Raw genomic sequence first — 20,035 nt, forward strand, 5'->3', positions numbered from 1 at the left:
TGAAAAACCACAGCACCTTATATACTTGTTGCTTTGTTTACAGCACATTTTTGACAAAGCTGCTTCCTGTTTAAGTGTACAACAGGAAGAAACGTGGTTCCTAAATTAGTAGGTTAAGGTCACAAGGAAAGCAGCTGGTAATGGATGGCGTAAAGCTTTCTAGACTTTATACAGTACAGGGTTTAAAGAGACAATCCCTTTCAAGCTTTCATTAGAGATCCTGATTAAAAAGAAGTTAAATCCTTAAATTAGTATTTTCTAACATCGGGAACACATTATTTTATAACATTTTATTCATTATCCTTTTATTGGACTAAGGGAGGACTCTGTCTCTTATATGTGTTGTTTGGCAACTACCATTATATGGCCTGGATCCTGATTGGGGCCTCATGGGCACTACTGTAATATAAATATAATTATTTATAAAGTCTAGTGGAGAATCCACGAGAGCATGAGTTAGGAGACCAGGCGTCTATTCCCAGCTTTGCCAATTAAGTGCTGTTTCATCTTACACAAATTATTTGAAAAAGTCCGATTTTAAAAAGAGGCCAGTGGTTTTTGATGGCTTTTGTTTTTTTCTCAGTGCTACATGACTTGAACCTGATATTTTTCAGAGGTGTGCAATACCTACAACTCTTGCTGAAGTCAATTTGAGATGTAGCTACTGAGCACTTTTGAAAATTAGGTAAAGGTTTGTCATGTTTGTCACCCAAAATCAGTAACCCTTTTTGAATTTTTTGGCCAGAGATGTTAATTTGGCTTTAGTTTCCCAACTGTAAAATGGGTGTTATTGTTACCTCTTTTGTAGTATACTTTGGAGGCCTAAGGATGAAAAACGCTATATAAGTATTTATTAAATTGTTGGCACACTCTTTGTGGCAAATCTTTTTCTCCCTTGTTTAACTAACGTATCACATACCGTAAAGCTGAACAAAAGTGCACCGGTAACTTGTGTTTCATATTGTGGATTTTGTTTCCAATATGTAAGGAATCAGATTGTCTTTAATACTTTTGGATGGTTGGAAATGTAATTCTGGGACTGCCCTGCATGAAGTGTTGCTGTGATGAGTGGTTACTGAAACTAGCAGGTGCCGAGTGCATCCTCTTCTCTCTCACCGCCCTGCTTCCCCCACTTCCTCCATGAACTGTGAAGTTCACAGATCAAAGAAATGTTACATGCATTGGCTGTAGGCAAGTATATATATATATATATAAGTTGTGTTTAAAGGGCTGCTGAGAAATTCTAGGGTTTGTTTGTTTACATGGGAAAGATACCAATAAAGGAAGAGTGTGAATTTAAATTGCTATATTTATACCAGTATAACTTCCCATATGGACAATCTTACTCCAGTATGAGTGCCTGTTAATGCTTTAGCTTATGTCACTTTGGAAGAGGTTTAAACTAAACTGAAAAAAACCACTCTTATTCCACTGTCAAGTGTCTTCACAACATCAGTGCTAGGGTTGCCAGTTTTGGCTGGACATATTACTAGAGGTTTCATCACATGACATCTTTTATTAAAGATTAATCTTTAATTCCTGGAGACTCCAGGACAATCCTGGAAGGTTGGCAACCCTATCAGTATCCTACAAAATGCATGATTATACTAAGTCGTCATGAACTAGCAAAAACAATTGAATCATAGCATTAAGATCCTTGCGGCTTACAGCACCAATTTCTGACACGTGCTGAGCACCTGGTCATGCTGAGTTCAGCCGTGGTTGCAAGTGCTCAGCACCACTTAAGACTTGTCCATACAGCAGGGTAATGCGCTCAACAGAGGTGTGATTTCTAAAGTGAACTCATGTGTTATGCATTAGTGGGTCTGGGTGGACCCTTCTGCTGAGCTTCAACATAGTGCTGTTTGAAACTGTATCATGTTAAAGCGCACTAGGAAAACTTTAGTGCCAACAAGCAGGGTCTGCACGGGTTAATTATTGTGCAACACATTAGTGCGCTTTAGAGATCACATCCTCACAGCATGCTCCAGGATTTTGCTGGGCCTCAAATCCTTACTAGTCCCACTGACACATGCGAGTGAGGGTTTGCAGGTTCAGGTCCTTGACTTTGAGGTAGCAGGAGGACACAGAATATTTGGGACATATTTTAATCACTTATACTCTCCATCTGTTACAGCTAAGCTAAATCAGAGAAGAAAGAGACAATACAAGCTTGTGATACTGCCATATCTATTTGAGACAAAACATCATATATGATGGATGCTGTTGAAACACTAAAGCCATGTTTTCTCATTTTTAGCTTTTGGATGATTTTGGTCACGCTGATAGGTCTGAATTTCACTTTCTTCTCCTTTGAATTCATGGAGCTCAGTGAAAAAGATATTCTGTAATTATATGTCACTCCCAGTATTTAACATATAGCTCTCCACTAACTTACTGCACAAAGAAATAAGTGATCTGAAGGCACTATGTACATTGGTGATGCTGTACATACATTGGGGGGAGGGTTGCAGTTATATCAAGCATTAAATGTATGCGTTGAACTCCCGTCTTGTTCAGATACACGTAAACTTTAATTATTTATAATTTAATATTTAAATATAAAAATGACTAACATCAGTGGACTGTTTTTGTTATTTAAGATAGCTTAGCTGTTTTGGGTCTGGTTTTAACATTGAAAGTATCTGTAGATGTAATAATAGTTCACCTTCAGCACATCTCTCTTAATGTTGAAGCAGTTGTTTGTACATATGTGCAAAGTGCAGCATTATTAAATGGCAGTTCATTGCTGAAGTAGCAGAATATGAAAGAAGCATGCTTACCCTCCTAAATCAGTTTTGTTAGACTGAGGTTGAGAGTTTCAAAGTTAACTAGGGGATTTAGCCACGTTTCGTAATTCCCACTACTTGCAATGGGAGTTGTATCGCTAAATCCTCTAGCTGGCTTTGAAAATCTCTTCTCGAAGTCCCTTAGATTTTTGGCTGGCAATTTTTTTCCTATTGCTCAACATTCTGAATATCATAATACTTCGTATTATATAGTATATGATCAAAGGATCAATAAACCTACTCGCTTGGGGTGAGTTGAATTTGGAGAACAGTTACAAATTCAACCCTGTGAGGAGGGGCATGCTTGTGCTCAAGGATGAATTTCATCCCTGGTGCATAAAGCAAAATTGGTGTGTGGAGTCTACTTAAAAAGAATATTTGTTTAAAAATAATTCTTTGTTCCAAACACAGCAGAAAAAAAGTAAATGCTCCAACAACAAACTCTACGTAGCAATAATAAAAGACCTGTTTGCATATCAAACGTTATCTTACAGTTTTATATTCTTGCTGCAATCCTGTCTTCTGCTCCCTCAGCACACAAATTATATCAGATTAGATTCAGGGAGCCAATTGCAGAGGTGATGTTGGAAGGTCCTGTTAGTTTAAGGGAATCCTAAGAGAATCTAAATTGTTTTAATTTATACCAATTTAGACTCCTCCCTTAGATTCATCTCTGCCTTTGACCTACAGACTGAAATACACAGGTTTTGAATTGCACCCTGAAGCTAATTGGAAGCTCATGCAGTCTGTGGAGCACATGTGTAATGTATTCCCTGAAGAAGTACTGATTACACTAGGCAAAAAGGCAGCTGCGTTCTGCATCAGCTGAAATTTGTGCGGTGTTTAGGTGAGGAAAGTGTGGATGGATGTCAATTAAGAGGAAGAAGCAAAAAAGTGGGGAACGAATTGACAGGTGTGGTCGAGGAGCAGCGAGGACAAAGGGGGTAGTATGTAAAATGTGAGCCATGAGAAATAGAGGTAGAAAAGCAGATTTGTTGGGGAGGCTGGTGTATATTGTAATGGAAGTAGATTTGTAAGTGCTTAATCGCAAAAGCCTCTAATAACATTGGGTGTTGATATCAGAAAGCTGAAGTTGCTCATTCTATATTAGGGTTTATAAACACTTACATTTTAAACCCTCCTCACCTACCTTTGAAAAAAAAACCCTTGAAAACCTAAATTTTGGGCCCAAATATAAAGCGACAATGACCGCTTGTAAATTCATCACACTCCTAAGGTATCTTTTTAAAATAGGCAATGTACCCTCTATATATAATGATCTAAGGCAGGGCTTCTCACAACAAATTTTTGGTGGCCTCAGAGTGTAGCCATCAACTCTTGCTGGTAGCTACTCTGAAAATTTTCCTAAAATACTTAATTAACTTTAGGAAAAACAAATAAATATGCACATATACATGCTCATGTCATTGTCATTTATTTACATAGGGGGGTTTTGGGGTTTTTTTTTCTTTGCAGACTCAATATTAAAAATAATATACAGTTGTCTCTATCCTTTGCTGGACCTAAACAGAATAGAAACACAAATAAGTGCTTTGTACATTCTTGTCTTTTTTGTTGTTTCTTTAGGGGTTTTTTGGGTTGCTTTTTAAAGACTTACTGGCTAGTAAGTCTGCTGCTGTGAAAAGTGATACTTGTATGTTAATATCACTTTTCACAGCCTCCCAGCTAGCTGCTAAATCTGCTGTGAAAAGTGATATTAACAAACATAGAAATATCACTTTTCACGGCAGACATACTCAGCCCCCGTATGCCAGGGGACAAATTAAGCTTTGGATAGGGAGGTGGGTAGGGAGGCAGAAGGGTCAGAGGCGATAGGGGGAATGGATGGGGGGCTGGGGAAGGCAGCAAGGGCCAGGGGTAATGGGGAGGTGAGCCTGGGGCCAGAGCCCACTGACATCCGGCCAGGGGCTGGGGCCAGAGCCTGCTGCTGCACAGCTTGGGGACAGAGCCCAAAGTCCTGCCTCCAGGGGACGGGGACCAGAGATGAACCCTGGGTCCCAGAATGGAGCCCAAAGCCCCACAGCTGGAGCCTGCCTCCTGCCACTCCAGGGCTGAAGCTTGACCCCACCATCCTCGGGAAGGTGGGGAACTCACTGGCTGCCTGCTCCTCCAGTGTTTGTGTCTCCAGAGGGGGGCAGGGCCCAACTGCTGCTGGTGGCCCCAGGGGAGGGGCCACTGTTTTGCCTCCCCGCTCCCACTACCCAGGAGGCTGTAGCCACAAGAAAAGCCCCCGGTGGCCTGTCAAGGTTCCTTCCCCACTCTGAACTCTAGGGTACAGATGTGGGGACCTGCATGAAAGACCCCCTAAGCTTATTCTTACCAGCTTAGGTTAAAAACTTTCCCCAGGGTACAAACTTTGCCTTGTCCTTGAACCCTATGCTGCCACCACCAAGCGTGTTAAACAAAGAACAGGGAAAGAGCCCACTTGGAGACGTCTTTCCCCAAAATATCCCCCCAAGCCCTACACCCCCTTTCCTGCGGAAGGCTTGATAAAAATCCTCACCAATTTGTACAGGTGAACACAGACCCAAACCCTTGGATCTTAAGAACAATGAAAAATCAAACAGGTTCTTAAAATAAGAATTTTAATTGAAGAAAAGGTAAGAGAATCACCTCTGTAAAATCAGGATGGTAAATACCTTACAGGGTAATCAGATTCAAAACATAGATAATCCCTCTAGGCAAAACCTTAAGTTACAAAAAGACACAAAACCAGGAATATACATTCCCTCCAGCACAGCGTATTTTACCAGCCATTAAACAAAAGGAAATCTAACGCATTTCTAGCTAGATTACTTACTAACTTTACAGAACTTCTGAGTCTGCATTCCTGATCTGTTCCCGGCAAAAGCATCACACAGAGAGACAGATCCTTTGTTTCCCCCCCTGCTCCTGATTTGAAAGTATTTTGTCTCCTCATCAGTCATTTTGGTCAGGTGCCAGCGAGGTTATCTTAGCTTCTTAACCCTTTACAGGTGAAAGGGTTTTGCCTCTGACCAGGAGGGATTTTATAGCACTGTATACAGAAAGGTGGTTACCCTTCCCTTTATTTTTATGACATGGCCGCATTTGAGAAACACTGATCTAAGGTAAGCTGCATGTAGTGGAGATTTCTCCCAAGCTATTTTTGTGTGCGACTTGAATTAGAGGTGGGCAAAACTTTCATCATGAAGCTCTCATGGGATTTGATTTTGTAATGAAACTTCTCAGTTCTGGTTTGGTTTGTTGAAAGCCAAGCTCTGTTAATGTGAACTCCACTATTGCCAATCCCAGATGTTTAAAACTTGGATTGGTTTAAAAAATATAATTTAAAAAATCCCCAAAGCAATCAATCATGTTGCTTTTTTGACTGCCTTTTTGGTTCCCTCCCAAACACACACTTTTCACGGGGAAAACACTGATGTCTTTCTCCCCACCCCCACCCCCCATCCCCCAATCACGTTCTGTGAGATCATCTCAGGATCAAAATTCAACCATAAAGACACACACAATAGATACAGTGCAGGAAGAGACTGGAACATTTCTTTGGTTGGTTTTTGTTTTCTCCCTAAGAACGTGTGAAGTTGGACTATTAGCTACTTCCCTTCTCCGTGGGGGGAAGATGATCCAGGCTCATCCCTCAGGGACAGGGCAGAGGGCAAAAATTCCAAATGAAACGTTGTTCAAGAAAGAAATTGTAGTTGCTCAAATCTAAAATGTAAGGACTGAATCAAGGGCAATGTTGTGTTCAGGGGTCCAGAAAATGTCAGGAGTGGGAGCTTGCTATTACTAATATGCCTGTAGGAAGTCAACAGCCCTGGTTGTCACTGAATGGTACCATTTTTGCTTTGATTTAAAAAAGCAGCTGAAATTAATTGGGAGCATTTATTTTCGTTATCTGGTGCTTATGCACAGAGGGCCAAATTTTGTGGATTCAATGCTGCTGAGCCCAGGAGGTGCACCTGTCTCTATCTATGGTATTTACATGGCCCCCATTTATTGCAGTATCTTCATGCTTCACAATCTTTAATGCAAGGATAAATACAAGTCCCTGTGGGGTAGCAAAGCTCTGTTATCCCCATTTTGCAGATAGGGAACTAAGCACAGAGACTAGGTGATCTGTCCAAGGTCAGAGAGGAAGTCTGTGGCAGAGGAGGGAATTGAACACTACTTAGACCATCGTTCTTCTCTTCAGTGCCGCTATGTAAGCACAGCCTGGTTGTTTTAGGATCCATGAGATGACTACGTAATGCTTACATGTTAACCAAACTCTTCCTGGACTCTGCCCATTTATGACCATTAGGTATTTGAGAAAGCATAGTGGGTATTAGCAGAGGGGCAGTGAGCATGCATGCTGCTTCCATGATGTCCCAGATGGAGGTAGCGGGTCTACCGAATTGGTGGACATTGAGCTGCGTAGACGCTCAGTGGGTTGTATGACCTAGAGATCCCAGCATGGCTGACGTTTCTGTGATGCAGTGTAGCGTTAACAGGCCACTCTGCCGTGAATGGTCCCTTACAGCATATGCTATCTACTTATACTAAACAATCTGTTCCACCTTTCATTTAGCTGTGATGTTTGGAGTATTTTTCCCAAGCCTGAAGAAGAGCTCTGTGTGGCTCATAAGCTTGTACCTGTCAGCGACAGAAGTTAGTCCAATAAAAGATATTACCTCATCCACATTGTCTCTTTAATTTCTGTAATAGACTTACATGTCAGGGAGCTGATATGGGGGACCATTAGGTTTCAGATCCCTTCCTGCACTGTAAGACAGGTGGTAATGGAAGAAGAGTCCTCCCTCATTCTTTCTGGAGCACTTGTGGTCCTAGGGTGGAAGTAACCTCTTTGTGCCCCTTTTCTCCATATTATACCAGGGTCAGAATTTGACCAGTCCACGGACAGTTGTATATTTGTCATGTTTTATTCAATAGGCCTTTGTGCAATTAGAATTTATATATGAAATACTGTAACCCTAATGGTGGTAAAAAATAATCTAATTTACTCTCCTCTCATCTTTCGCTGATTGCTCCTTATCCTAAAACTATTCTACAATTAATAATAATAATAAAAGAAATTGAAAATATATCCTTTTGATGCAGTTACATTTTATAACGGGTAGTAAAGAATTTTTAGGAACAATTGTTTTAGGAATGCTTAAATTGGGGCTTATATTGATGTGCATCTGCATTACGATACATTCTTTAATGACATATTTACTTGCTATTTTTTCCATAGGACTCCTGCCTTATTCAGTGCACAAGTTGGTTGCACAAGCAACCTTGACTCTGGGACTTGCTAGCTTTTAAGTGCTTGATTTTGTAACTTAAATAACTTTCTTTTAATGATCGGTGAATGGAGGGAGCTGAGGGTTGATGCTGCCATGCCTTTTGTATATTTCTTCTGGAAGAGCCTGGATAGATGGTGCGAAAGAAAATAAGACTGGAGAGAATATGGTTAAAATTTTATTTAACCGTTTTAAAAATTTTCGATGTATATTCAACTCGCCACTGTTTTGAATTTTCTTTAATTACTTTTATCATATAAATATAAGAAATTAATTAAATAATTTCCCCCCTTCATTTCATGTATCATTTTTACTACCATATTAACAGGGGAAATTCAGACTTACACGAACTTTGTTCTTTTTTTCTACTTGGCTATCAGCATTTGGACCCCCGTGCTCTGAATATAGTTCCAAGTAACATGATGGTTATTGCTTAGCGATAATAATTTCAACTGTTATGTCATACTGTCATAATTATCAATATTTTTTATTGGGCCCTACCTTAATTAAGTAAATAAAATCACAAAAACTCTCACGATATGTAAAAAGGTAATTGAATCTGTAGGATTTCCGCTTCAGGCAATAACAGTTTTAAGGTAAATTAAATCTGTGGCCAATAAAACCTTGATCGTGCCACTTTCAATTAATACCCCTTTTTTAAAAAAAGGATAAAGGATGCCTGTGTCATCAAACTTGCCTTTCAGTAGCCTGAATTTACACTAGTTTTCACTCAGAAAAAAATCTTTGATGTTCTGTTGATTCTACAGACAGAATGATTTGCAGAACTGGTCAAAGTGAGAGCAGTCTCCCTGCACAGAAAGTCCATTTAGCCTTTTTCTGGTCGAGTAAATTGATGGGAGAGAATCCTGTTATCAGTCCAGATATCTAGCACTTTTAGTTGACGTTTTTGGGTCAAGGAGCATTAGGGTAAAGTCATGAACTCTTGAAGAGGACTTGTATGAACTTTCCTTTTTTTTTGTCATTGACAGGTACCCAAGGATAGGAAACTGGCCTGAAGGGAAAATCTGGGGGAGACTGGGTATTTGGCTACATTTGTCCCTGAGTAAGTAAATGTTTAAATAATTAAAATACTGTCAGCTTTTTTTAGCCTTTCTGTGCCTGAAAAATAAATATTAAGTGTACTGGCTTTAATCCCTGGAAACTATGCAGATGACTCAAGGTTTCTGGGAATAAAACAGGGCAAGAATATTTGGGCTTGCTTCTTTAAGAGCTTGTGTATTACCTTCGGTACTTCATAAAAGGCCTTGTTTTTTGTTTCTACCCTCAAAGCCTCTATAAAGTTAAGCGAAGAGAGAGGTTATAGCTAAAGCATCTTCCCTTGTGCGTGGCCTTTTATTTTTGCTGATTTAGTTTTGTGAGAATAACTGTTGAGTGCAATGGAACTGTCACTGACTTAAAGTTACGCACACGCTTGGCTGGACTGGGGCCCGGTTGCATGGCACTTTGTAGGATCAGGGCCTTATAGAGGAAGGTTTGAGCACAGAAACAGTCAAGCACCAGAGAGCAGAGAGAGGTAGAAAAGAGCACGTGAGAGAGGACTCTGGATTCACATTCCCGCCCCTGAGCAACGACCTAACCCTGCATGTAGACAGCGCTTTGTTAATGGGAGGGTTTCTCCCGTTGACATAGCTACCGCCTCTTGAGGAGGTGGATTAACTACACCAGTGGAAGAAGCGCTCCCATTGGTGTAATAGTGTCTTTACTAAAGTGTCAAGTATCGGGGGTGGCCTGTATCCACAAAAATAACAAGGAAGTGCTACAGCGATGCAGCTGCACCAGTGTATGTGAAGATAAGCCCTAAGTTGCAGACCGTTGTTGCTCTTTGCCATGTTAATTGAGGGAAAAGCTGCTGCAGAGTCAATTAAAAGAGTCATCATTAAGTAATGCAAGGGTACTCCCTTCCATAACAGGACTGAAGATGCTGGCAGTTTCTTAGGAAGTGAGAATCCAAGAACCAAATTTATGTTTCCCCTATGCCAGCCCCAAGACTTTTCATTTTACTAGGTAAGGTGGTTCACAATAGATACTCCTTAAAATACAAACGGATCCCATGTAAACTGGGATAGTTTGAATGAGCAGATAAGCAAACTATAGCATTGACCACTTTTCTCCCCTTTCTTGCCCAGTATGTATTCTTAATATAGAGGCAAAGGTCATTGAGTTTTCTGAAATGAATACCAAAATTGTAGCACTTCTCCACGCTGGGAATTTATCATTGCCATATAAGTTATTTTTAGTTTGAGAAGGTTTATTGTTGTTTATGTAAGGCAAAGATTCTTGATTTCCACCTATGTTACATTTTAGAGAAACTGTCTCTTACAAAGTCCATTGCTTTCGGTTCATGTCTGACCTAGACAGATATCAGTGTGTTTGATTCGAAAACATTGCCATGGCTTAATCATATTCCTGCACTCAGTGAATGAAAATAATAAGAAGTTGATAAATGTATGATAGCTGTGTAGGCAAGCGTATTTTAGCTTGCAGTGGTATTAACTGATTATTTCTTTATAGTGCAAGTATACATTTTTTTGCCTTTTTAATCACTTGTGGTATAAAGAGAGAATTAAACATGACACCTCTTATAACAAATCACTAAGTTTCATAAGCTACAACACCATGTAAGATTTTAAACTCATTACACACCCACATGTACATAGCATAAGAATCTATTGTTATCTTTGTGAAATACAGTAAGACCCCCACTTAAGGTCATTTTTTGTTTTGTAACTCAAGTAATCTCACATTGTTTGTCATTTGCAGCTTTAAAACTCGGTGGTTGTTTTCATGTGAATTTGTTGTTCATGTTTAAGGGCTGATTCCTGCAAATGCATATGCCCAGGCACACCCCTGAACCAATGAATATCCAGGATCTACCCTAAAGACTCCCAGTATGCAGGTGTAAGGTTTTTTAAAGGGGAGAAATATCATATTGTTAAATAATAGTTTGCATATTTTAAAATCAAAATTAGTTTAACATTTCTGTTTTCAATCTGATATAGACCGTTCAGAGATGTTTTCTTGTTTCTTTTAACTTTTATAATAATACTCATCAAAAGTTTTCATTTATAAACCCTATGTTATCTGTCCTTCTCTTTGTACTTAGTCTGTTGCTATTGATAGTGATGACTGACAAGGTATTTCCTGGCCTTTAGTATCTTGGACTCTGTATAAATTCAAGCATTCATTTTAAGATTATTTTCTTCCTCTGCATTGTTCACTTTTTCTGGTCATTTTTAAGGGCAGCAACAAAGGTGGTCTCTCTGGAGTTATAGTTTAAAAGTTTCAATCGTTTACATGACAAAGAGGCTTGTTGGTGGAAAGGAAGGTTGTCATTCTGTGCTTTTCAAAGAACATGTAGTAGTATTTGTCCTGCACTGGAACAGAGATAAGTAGGTGTTTTGACTCTTTTCACTGGAACAGTAGGCCAGGAAGACCATATATGTACTTGGTTTGTATGAAAAAGGCAAAAAGTCCACCACAGAATTAGAAGATGAAGGCACTCTAGTTAAGTTACGTAGTTTATCCCCTTATTGGTACAGGATTCTTCCCTATAGTGATTTATCAAGTGTTTTATCCAGCCTGCTCATATATTTGCTACTCACTTGTGATCATTGTGAACCCATGCATTTCCTTTTAAAATTGAAAGTGAGTGCACTGAAGCCAGATTTTCCCTTTTTGGCAAATAAATGCAGGGTGACATTTTTTGTACATATGCTGTACCCAGCTGCTCCTGGTGGGAACGTTGTTCTGAATGAAAGCTGTAGTGTTCTGAGCTCTTTTGAAAATCTGGCCCTTAGTTTGCAACAACATAAAAATTCTTTCGTGCAACTTTGTGTGTGTGTGGTATTAAATTATACTGTAGTCCCTGAGAAATAATTTAACAGAACTTAATGTCTGATTTTTTTAGCTAATAGGCAAAGATGAAACCAAGCAAAGCCTGTTGATGCTGTAGCATGTAGCATTTTAGCTGTGTTTAACAGCTAATTTCAGAGGGATTATTACTATTGTGAACTACAGTCAATGGTTTATGACAGTAATTTTTTAAGATACTGTGTTACTAGTGTTCAATGAGTATGATGGATAATCTTTCATTATCTGGGGACTTAGGGCTCTTTCTTTCTCATGGAGATGAATTAAGTATTTACAATTATATTTATATCAATTTATCTACAGAAATTCTTAATGAAACTGACATTTTATAAGTTATTTCTAGAAGGTTTTCTTCTCTTTTATATTATGAAGAAACTTGTTTCATAGGGTGTTTTTTGTGGATGGGGGTCAGGATAAGGGTTGACTCATTTGAAGTATAATTAACCCAAAACTTCATGAAAATGAAACAAATTAGTTTATTTAAACAGTTGCATCTATTGAAATTACTGCTTTTCAGGGAAGTAGAAGAACTGGATAGTTGCTAGGAAGACTACTTTTGATCTTCAGCATACAATCCCTTATTCTGATCAAACCTAAAATGTTAATGAAATTAAATCTCCATTTTATTTCACAGTCTGAAGCAAAGTGTTACAGCCTTTCCTTGGGGTTTGGAAAACTATATCTCACTAAATTTGAAAGGCAGAAAAGTCCCTTGTTTGGCCTCAGCATTAAAATATATAGACATTGCTACTTTACGAGGCTGTAAATGAGAACTGATCACTAGTAGGGGACTTGCAGGTGGATGTTGGCTTTTAAAGAAGAATACATTATATTACAAGTTCCTTTAGAGGGTGACTGTTTGTTTTTAATGATTCCTGGAGAGCAGGAGGCGACATTATGATGATATAGTTCAATATTTGTCTAGGTTCTTTTTTGAGAGCCTAACTCCTTTTAAACATACTATCGCCATATGAATTCCCACATATTATTCACCTATCACACAAGAAAAAATGGCTTTATTTAGAGCAGGTGCAGTTTTCACACTAACTGTCAATAGAAATGCAAATGCAGTTAATGTGCAGTACACATGAACAGCAAATACTGTTATACTGTTGTCTCTCCAAATGTTGAGAGGTATTGGAGGAAATGAAGGGGGAGACGGTTATGTGGAGGATGCTCTGTGATGTGAATGAACATTTCTGCATCTTCTTTAGGTGGATGAAAAAAGACTCATTACCGACCTGACTTATTTTGTTTGGTTAATCTCTGATATTTAGAAAGTATCTTTACTGATCCTTTTTGCAAACCATCTCATGCAATAACTGGCAAAACAGAAGCAATTAGTGGTGTAGTCTCAAAGGGAATCTCAAACTTCACTTTAAGTGCAATGATTAAATCCTTTAAAATGGTAACCAATGCTGCCAAAAACTACTGTAATTGGTCACTAATGTATTTTGTTGTACTAGTCAATAGCTACTAGATTTTAGGCACATAATTAGCAACGTACACACTTTTGGTCAGTAAAATTGAAAATCTTAATATAACCATGGCTAAAGCAGGCAGAAAAGGAACACAGAACTGGAAAACTGAAATGGTGTTTTGTTGATAGTACCTAAGTAGAACTGTACGCTTCAATAAAACAAGTGTCCTACTGTGCTGGAATACAAATGGCCTGTCTGTGGCAGGATACAGGGAAGACATTTGGCAGAGAGGGATTTGAGAGCTTCTGGCATTATGTAATTGAATTGGCCATTTCTTTAAAGATACAGCAAATTGTTTGTTGCAGCGTTCATCATCAAAAGGAAGGTCAGACAGCTTGCCAAACATATGATATTCGTAATAAAAAATAAAACAGTGACTCAGACTTAAACACAAATCATTTATTATATTTGTAAAAGCTGTAGAAATGAATACGATTTTTTGGGGGGGAGCGTTGATGCATCAGAAATCTAAGTAAGATTGTAATTTGAGAGGGGGAGAGAGTATTAGTCAGTGAAAACAGACCCCAAGGAATTTAGGTAGCGTTCAACATAGGGATCCCCTAACTTGCAGACACTGTATGTGATGCTGCTTAGTGTCAGTTTTAAAATGCTGTACAGAAGGTAATCACAAATGTTTTTCTATTAAAAAAACCAACACCTAAAAGATGGGAAAGGGACTTAAAAAACCCAGTTCCCTTTTTAACAAAGCATTGCTGCTGCTTGTTAAAATTGGCTATAGTGTGACAGAGCCAAATGCTGCAACAAGCTGCAGCATATTTGAAATCTATGAAATGTTCAATATCAGTACGTTGGGAAAACCCTCTCAGGTCACATCCAGAACAGTGAACATAAATTGTATTGTGACGGGAGCTTTGGGCCACACAGTGGTGCCTCAGAAATGCGGAGCGGTTAGCTTTTAGATCCTAATGCGTTCAGGAGACTAGCATTCTGATTTCTTGCACCATTGATAGGGTTGGAAATTGGAACCAAAATAATTAGATTGGATATCCAGATCCTAACAAGCCAGGCTATGAAGTCAGGGGAGGGAGCAATGCTTTGAATTCTAAAGCATATCTTGCTCCTTTTATTATTAATTTTGATGATAAGGTGAAGGAGGGGAAGTAAACTAGAACATAGGTGGCTATTGTTAACATTCAAGCCATATAAATTAAATTATAGAACATTTCTTCATGTTAAAAGCTGTACGAGAGCTGCTATATTAAAATAATAAAATACATAATTTTAATTATTCAACAGAATATATAGAAGTGTGTATTTGGGGCGGTGGTGGTAAATATTTGCTTAAAATATGCACATCTTATAGAAATAGGGATGGAAAATACCTACTAGATTACCCACTCCACTCCTCTCTGCCAGTGCAGGATTGTTCCTTACAGTACGCTTTCTAATATTTTGTCCAGGAGTGGCACTCCTCTGTTCCCGTTAGGATATTATTCCACAGGCCAGTAGACCTGTCTGTCCAGAAAGCCCTTCCAGATATTCAGTGAAGATCTGCCATTTCTTAATTTTATTGTATTACTCCTACTTGAATTTTCATGTATGAAAAATTATTTGTCTTCCTCCTTGGTGGGTGTACCCTCAGATACTTGTAAACAGTTATCATGTTCTTTTCCCTCCCTTAGTTGTCACTTAGCCAAACTATACATATTTAGCTCTTGTAATCTTTTCTCATAAGATAAAAAGAAAAGGAGGACTTGTGGCACCTTAGAGACGAACACATTTATTTGAGCATAAGCTTTCGTGAGCTTCAGCTCACTTCATCGGATGCATTGTTAGTCTCTAAGGTGCCACAAGTCCTCCTTTTCTTTTTACGGATATAGACTAACTCGGCTGCTACTCTGAAACCTCATAAGATAGTTCCTCTAGCTCCCATACCAGGTCCCATTTTCCTCTAGCTCCCATTTTGTTGTCAGTCACAGAACTTCCTCCAACTTGCCAATGTTTTTCTGATAATAGGTACAAAATTTTAGGTCTGATGATCCTATAGACATATATAAATATAAAAGTGACTATTACTTTCTCGCCCATGATGTGATTTCTTTGTGTATGCCGCCCAGAAAATGAATTTGCTTTTTTTCTGTTGCCAAATTCTACTGCAAGCTCCAGTATAGTTTGCTGTCCATAATCTCTTCTATTTCTCTGCCAAATTTCTCCCTTCCATTCAGTATGTCGAGAATTATTTTTGTTCCAAATGTGTAGTACCTTTCATTTTTAAAATCAAATCTCATTTATTTTTTGTACATTTTTATCTTTCTAGATCCCTGTGCATTATTTTTCTGTCCTCACTTGTATTTGTGACTTCCAGTTTAGTATAATCTACAGATTTTATTAACATGCTGTTACTAACCAGCAAGTGACCTATGCCCCATGCTGCAGAGGAAGGCAATTCCTCCGCCCCCAATCTAACGTGGGGGGAAATTCCTTCCCAACCCCAAATATGGAAATCAATTAGACTCTCAGCATGTGGACAAGACCCACCAGCCAGATACCTGGGAAAGAATTTTCTGTAGTAACTCAGAGCCCTCCCCTTCCAGTGTGCCATCTGTGACCTCTGGAGAGCTTTGCTAATAGGAGATGGGCCACATGCCATTGTACACAACCTCATCATACCATCCCCTCCATAAATTTACCAAGCTCAGTCTTGAAACAAGTTAGGGTTTTTGCACCCACTGCTCCCCTTGGAAGGCTGCTCCAGAAGGTTACTCCTCTGTGATAGCCAGCCTAGGCACCTACCCATAACCTCAGCTTCAGACAGCATTTATATTTTCAAACAAGATATCATGTATAATATGCTACATTTTAATAATGCTTAAAGATTTGGTTGTGAAATTATCTTTAAGGTATTTTTAGGGTAGCTAGGATTTCTCAAAAGCCTGACCATATTCTGGTCCCCAAACATTAATGACCAGATTTTCAAAGAAGAGTTCAGCAGCCCACAGCTGCATTTGCTGACAATGGAAGCAGCTGGATGTTAAACTTTTTTGAAAGTGGTCCTAAGCTTATTACTAGATATTAGCAAAATATGTTTACGGTAATTAAATATGCTAAATGCTTATATTTCTGTTGTTTATTATTTTTATTGTGGTAGTGTCTGGGGGCCCTAGTCGTGCAGCATGACCCCGCAGTGCTGGGCGCTGTACAAACACAGGACTAAAAGATGGTCCCTGTCCCAAAGACCTTCCAATCTAAGTATAAGACAAGAGACAACAGATGGGTTACAGACAAATGGATAATACTAGGAAATAATGAGACCAATAATTGGTCAGCATGATAGGCAATGATCTCAGCACACCAGTAGTCTAACAGTTATCAATGTTTTGTAGGCATCATGGAAAAGGGGAGTTTTAAGAAGGATTTTAAAGGAGGATAATGAGCCGGTTTTATAAATATTTATGGGGAGCTTCTCCCAAGCATAAGGGGCAGCATGAGAGAAAGCATGAAGGTGCTTGTTTAAAAACTTACGTGGGTGATTGGAGACTGGCATCACTGGCCGATCAAAGGTGAGTCAACATCTTGATAGTGTTATGTGATAAATTAGGGGCTAGGCCATAACAGGTCTTGGCTTTGAAGGCAAGTAGATTGTTTTATTTGACAGAGGAGGAGGAGCCAGCAGATGGATGTAAGGAGTGGGGTAACATGGTCAAAGAGAGGGGCTAGGAGAGTGGTATTCTTAATGTATATAAGTCAGGGAAGATTGTGTTTGTCAAGGCCGGAGATAATGATGTTTCAGTAATCGAGATTTGAGATTGCGAGCTTGGTCGAGAGTTTTAGCTGTGTGAATGGATAAGAAAGGCCATATCTTAGACGTTTATGGAAAAAGAATTGGCAAGGTTTAGACATAACCTGGATGTGAGGACCTAGAGAAAGGTCAGAGTTGAAGATGACAGCCATTTTATGAGCCTGAATGACAGAATGGTGGTGTTGTCCACAATGATTGAGAGAAGGCTTATGGGGGTCGAGATTAAGTGTTCTGTTTTGGCCATGTTTATCTTGAGCCAAAGCCTAGACAGCCGTGAGGAAATGTCAGTAAGGTGACCAGACAGCAAATGTGAAAAATCAGGACAGGGGATGGGGGGTAATAGGAGCCTATATAAGAAAAAGACCCAAAAATCGGGACTGTCCCTGTAAAATTGGGACATCTGGTCACCCTAGATGTCAGAGACTGGCTGAAATTTTAGTTTGTGCAGGGGAAGATGGGTCTGGAGTAGAGAAGTAGATATGTGAGTTATTAGCATAGAAATAGTAGTTAAATTTGTTTTTGCAGATGAGATTACCCAGAGATCAGAGATAGAGGGAGAAGAGAAGGGGACCAATGGCACAGCCCTGTGAAACCCCGATAAAAAGTTGGAAGGCAGATGAGGAGAGTCATCCAAAAGGCACACTGAAGGAGCAACCTCCAACTCAAATGACTTCACATCAGTTATGATGAATTATCATAGAAGATTAGGGTTGGAAGAGACCTCAAGAGGTCATCTAGTCCAATCCCCTGCTCAAAGCAGGACCAACCCCAACTAAATTATAAAGATAATAGCAGAATGGCATTCCTCTATCCTGGTATTTTCAGCCCCATTATAGTTTAAAGGTGGCTGTCAAGCAAATAAAAAATTAATTGAGCGATTACAAAAATGAACTGCATGATTAATTGCACTATTAAACAATAATAGAATACCATTTATTTAAATATTTTGGATGTTTTCTACATTTTCAAATATATTGATTTCAGTTACAACACAGAATACAAAGTGTACAGTGCTCATTTTATATTTATTTTTGATTACAAGTATTTGCACTGAAAACCCCTCAGAAGAAAAAGTATTTTTCAGTTAACCTAATACAAGTATGGTAGTGCAATCTCTTTAATGTGAAATTTGAACTTACAAATGTAGAATTATGTACAAAAAAATCTTCATTCAAAAATAAAAAAATGTAAAAATTTTAGAGCCCGCAAGTCCACTCAGTCCTACTCCTTGTTCAAGAAATTGCTCAGACAAACGAGTTTACATTTTCAGGAGATAATGCTGCCTGCTTCTTGTTTACAATGACACCTGAAAGTGAGAACAGGCGTTCTCACGGCACTGTTGTAGCTGGTGTGGCAAGATATTTATGTGCCAGATGCACTATGTCCCTTCATGCTTCAACCACCATTACAGGAGACATGCGCCCATGCTGATGACTGGTTCTTCTCGATAACAATCGAAAGCTGTGCGGACTGACACATGTTCACTTTCATTATCTGAGTCAGATGCCACCCAGCGGAAGGTTGATTTTATTTGTTGGTGGTTCGGGTTCTGTAGTTTCCACATCAGAGTGTTGCTCTTCTAAGACTTCTGAAAACATGCTCCACACTAACCCTCCCAGATTTTGGAGGAACTTCAGATTCTTAAACCTTGGGTCGAGTGTTGTAGCTATCTTTAGAAATCTCACATTGGTACCTTCTTTGCGTTTTGTGAAATCTGCAGTGAAAGTGTTCTTAAAATGAACAACATCTGCTGGGTCATCCTCCGAGACTGCTATAACATGAAATATATGGCAGAATGTGGGTAAAACAGAGCAGGGGACATACAATTCTCCCCCAAAGAGTGCAGTCACAAATTTAATTAACGCATTATTTTTTTAATGAGCGTCCTCAGCATGGAAGCATGTCCTCTGGAGTGGTGGCCGAAGCATGAATGTTGGGCATTCATGAATGGGCATATGTATATTTAGCATATTTCGCACATAAATACCTTGCAATGCCGGCTACAATAGTGCCATGCAAATGCCTGTTCTCACTTTCTTTTGACATTGTAAATAAGAAGAGGGCAGCATTATCTTCTATAAATGTAAACAAACTTGTTTGTCTTAGCAATTGGCTGAACAAGAAGTAGGACTGAGTGGACTTGTAGGCTCTGAAGTTTTACATTGTTTTCTTTTTAAGTGCAGTTATGTAACAACAAAAAAAATCTACATTTGTAAGTTGCAATTTCATGACAAAGAGATTGCACTATTGAATTGAAAAATACTGTTTCTTTTGTTTTTACAGTGCAAATATTTGTAATAAAAATAATATACACTTTGATTTCAATTACAACACAGAATACAATATATATGAAAATGTAGAAAAACATCCAAAATATTCAATAAATTTCTATTAGTATTCTGTATATAAGTATATATTCTTGAGCTGGGGCGATAGCTTATTTTGGTAACAGGATATGTGAGAACTACAGTGTTGTAAGTACTATATGTAAGTTGAGAACCAAGTTTGGTAACATGGCAGGGAATGTTGCAGAGCTACCTCTTGGAACGCAGGATTTATCAAGTGCTTCTCTTGAAGCATCCCATGGCAGATATGACATTTTAATATGCCTTGTTAGGTGAGAGTCCCCCCCCTTAATATATGCCCATGTGAATAACTATTTGAATGCTTGGTGCTATTTCTTTATAGAGAGAATTTGGAAATACAAACCAAACAAACTACATTTTATTGTTTCCAGAATTACAGAATTGTTCTCTCAGTCTTTATTTACTGTGGAAGTTGTCTGGTAATGTTGCAGACACTTCTAATACAACGTTTAATTAATGCTAC

The 20,035-nt window shown here is 38.8% G+C and overlaps 1 protein-coding gene across 2 annotated transcripts in view; it reads left to right on the forward strand.

The window, feature by feature from the left end:
• Positions 1 to 20,035, forward strand: part of TBL1X (transducin beta like 1 X-linked) — a 250,456-nt gene that overhangs the window by 58,957 nt on the left and 171,464 nt on the right. For both annotated transcript variants that reach the window (XM_074966443.1, XM_074966450.1), the window contains exon 2: positions 9,064 to 9,137. The gene's annotated coding sequence lies outside the window, so the exon portion shown is untranslated. The remainder of the gene's footprint in view (positions 1 to 9,063; positions 9,138 to 20,035) is intronic.

Source organism: Natator depressus, chromosome 1 (assembly GCF_965152275.1).
Source record: "Natator depressus isolate rNatDep1 chromosome 1, rNatDep2.hap1, whole genome shotgun sequence".
NCBI lineage: Eukaryota > Metazoa > Chordata > Testudines > Cheloniidae > Natator > Natator depressus.